Here is a 3303-nt window from a genome sequence, read left to right as displayed (position 1 = left end):
GGAATTTGTCAAATAGACAAATATGCACTAACTTCCGAAGCAAATGAAAAGTTGAGAACTATTCCTAGTGAAAATCTTGATATGATATATATGAGATTAAACTTTCTTTTTGTGTTAGTTTGACATATTCATTCAGATTTGTCTGATGAAAGTGTGCCCCTGACTCTGCATTTTTGCTGTAAGAAAAGAGAGTGGCCATGTATAGTACTCTATTTGTGTAATTGTGTTATGTGCAATTGTTGAGAATCCCGACCCGTGAGTGCACATTTCTCCAATAGCTTTTCTCTGTAACAATTTGTCATTCTAAAACCTGTGTGACGTTCCTGAAGAAATGCACTGGCCAAACAAGCCAAATAAGGCTAATACTTACATTTTAATCGGCTCAGAAATCCGAAGGTGATGTTGTGTGCATAAATTTTGAAGAGGTACCTTGATAAAAAAAGAAATATATTTTCTGTTGTAAAATACTTTATATTTGAACTGAAGATCATGCCAGGCAGGATAACAGTGCAAGAGTGACATTTGCATATGTACAGTTTAGATAATTTGCAGCTAATCAATGATAGATAATCTAGTATATATTTTGTCATATGAAACTGCAATTTTGAAACTTTCTCATGATTTGTATGAGCAAAAGATGTTGCTGCAGGTGGTGCCTTGTCGAGACTGACGGAAGGTGATGGTAGGGATGCTGGTGTCCACCACAACCCCATCAGTGCAAGCATTAGATATTGTTCTCAATTAGAAAAATCATGATGATGTAAATTATCGTGTGACTGTGTGAGCATGAGCGTTGTTATGAACTTGTGATGTGATGAGTATGTCTGGTCCAGTCATTAGCAGATTGATGGTGGTGTATTTTTTTTTGTTGAGTTGTACTCGAATTATCACTGTTCAATATTTTTGGGGAAGTCTGCTAGTACTTAGTCAAAGCAATCTAGCTGTGCAAGTCTAGCCATTTGCTAGCAGTCAACTTCACAAGCTAGAGTCCTTTGATCCCGATCCTGTATGAAACTTCAGTTTGCTTAAAATTTTGGTGCCTGGATTGGATTTGCATGTTAGCTCGAAAATTTAAATCTGAAATGACTCACTTCCATCAAGTATATGTTTGACTATCTAAGTCTGCTACTTGTATGCTTTGTTCTATTCAGCTGTAGCTAGCTTTCCTTCTCTGGTAAACCCCTGTAGGTGTATTATTTCCTTCTATCTGAGTAACTGTTATTCTGGTACTAACAAAGCAAAACTCCCGATGTGCCATTTCAGACCTAAGAAAAATCATCTACTCGTGCCCCAACAATGGTGGCACATACAAGATTTAAACTTTGATACGAATATTTCATGAGCTACGTGCTTGCAGTTCTTTACATATAGAGTCAAATTTCATCTCTAATTGTTAAATTTGGTGTTCTTCTCATTCAAAAGGTGGACTGCTGAAGCCAATGCAGCTTGTAGACTATTGCTTGAAGCCGTTGTGCAATAGTTTACCATCTCTTTAGCATACTTCTTGAGAAGGTTCTCCCGGATTGACAAACTGCATTCCTACATATACGTCAGTATCAGGGGACCAAAGAAAAGTTAGTGCAATGCAATTAAAAAACGTATTAAAAATATTACACAATATTATATATGAACACAAAAGAAAGATCACCTTGGCACATTGCATTTTAGAAAGCACAAACGTTCATCATTTTCTGTGCAATAGATGTGTCATGACAAGCACATTGGAGCTTGGCAGATCAGAGTCATCTAAGGCAGGCGATCCATGACGACTGAAATACGAGATGGATTCTCTCATTGACATATTCGAGAGATTTTTTGAACCTATAGAGAACCATCGAGACATCATTTATAAATAATCCAGCCATTGCAGTTGTTAGTGAAGCAGTGTACTTGTCTTTTGGACATCAAATTCCGGACCTAAACCTGAGTATCAAGTTCAGGACATTTTACCTTGTCCATTAGTTTTGGAGAATCACATGTAGCACTAGCATGTCTTCATGTTTAGGTAGGACAAACAGAACCTAGGACTACCTTCTCCTTCACTTTACAAGCATGTAGACAACAACAGGAACAACCATGTACTCCATCAGAGCTAACTCAGCAAAGAAGAACACCATGTTCTCCATCTGCATAATCAATTACAGAAACTTCTACAGTACACAAACTCACTTTATGATATATTCAAGCTTACAGTAGTACATATGAATTTACTTATCGTGGCGTATTTGATGATTAACTCCTTATCCTTCTTCGAATCAGATGAATACATTGCCTTTGTAAAGCACATAAGGAAGACATATGGTGTAGGAGCGGTCAGGTACCACTAAAGCTTGTTCAAAATCGCTTTCTCCATCCTCAGTGTCTGCTCCCCAGTGTAGGCACTATCTGATATAAAGATGAAATGGTTGGCCTGCAGATTAAGTGTACAGAAATTCGATCAGAACACTCAGTGGAGAGTGGAAAGTGAATTTTAATCGAAATTCTTCAGTCTAGTACCTCTGAAGTCCAGATCTCCTTGTACTTGCAGGAGATTAGCGGGGCCAACACGCCTACCAAGCTGGCGAGTCCAGATCTCCTCGTACCTTTGGAGTCTAGTACCTCTGGACTACAAATTCTTCAATCTAGTACCTCTGGAGTCTAGAGTCCAGGATCGCGCATCAGGCGACGGCGCGGCGAGGCCCGTCAGCTCATTGGTTGCACAACGCTGCGCGTGGGCGGTGGAGTACAGATTGGCGACATGCTCGCGCGGGGCGCAACGAGCGCCTAACCCTGCTCCCAGAACCGCGAACCGCGTGACGAGCTCGGGCAGCCAAGCACCGCTCCGGGAACCGCGTGGTGGGCTTGGCCGCCTTGTCGAGCGACGAGAACGGCGCCGTCGACCTTGGATCCACGCGGAGACAAGGGCCAAGGCCGCCGCCGCCGAGGCAGTATTGGGGTAGGGGAGGGCGGGGCTGTGGCGCCGGAGTTGAGGAATGGAGAGATAGCGGCGGCGGAGGAATCTCCCGCAGGAGCATGGCGGAAGAACGATAGATCGATCTTACCGGCTGCGTTCGGAAGATCTTCCGCTGGACCAGTTTATTGGGATGGGCTCTTCTATTACTATTAGGCCAGGCCCATCTTAACTTTGTTTTTCTGAGGAGCGAAAATTGCCAGAGGTATGTAACATACCTCTGCGATTTTGGACTGTGGTATGAAATATATTTTAGCCATTGGATGGGTGGAAATAAACGACTCCAATTTATTTGAGGGTACCACAAAAGAACCCCTCTCACGACGTGCTCCGGGTTTTTTTTTTTTTTTTAC

General features: G+C 42.1%; 1 long non-coding RNA gene across 1 annotated transcript; it reads right to left on the bottom strand.

The window, feature by feature from the left end:
* Positions 1-1230: 1230 nt before the first annotated feature.
* LOC127333145 (uncharacterized) lies at positions 1231-3073 on the bottom strand. Its single transcript, XR_007870996.2, has 4 exons — positions 2497-3073; positions 1951-2410; positions 1649-1821; positions 1231-1539 (listed from the first exon to the last, which is right to left on the bottom strand). It is a non-coding gene; the product is annotated as an uncharacterized lncRNA (long non-coding RNA).
* Between the last annotated feature and the right edge of the window lie 230 nt (positions 3074-3303).

This window comes from Lolium perenne, chromosome 2 (assembly GCF_019359855.2).
Source record: "Lolium perenne isolate Kyuss_39 chromosome 2, Kyuss_2.0, whole genome shotgun sequence".
NCBI lineage: Eukaryota > Viridiplantae > Streptophyta > Magnoliopsida > Poales > Poaceae > Lolium > Lolium perenne.
The sequence above is the reverse complement of the archived record's forward strand: the minus strand, read 5'-3'. Positions and strand labels throughout refer to the sequence as shown.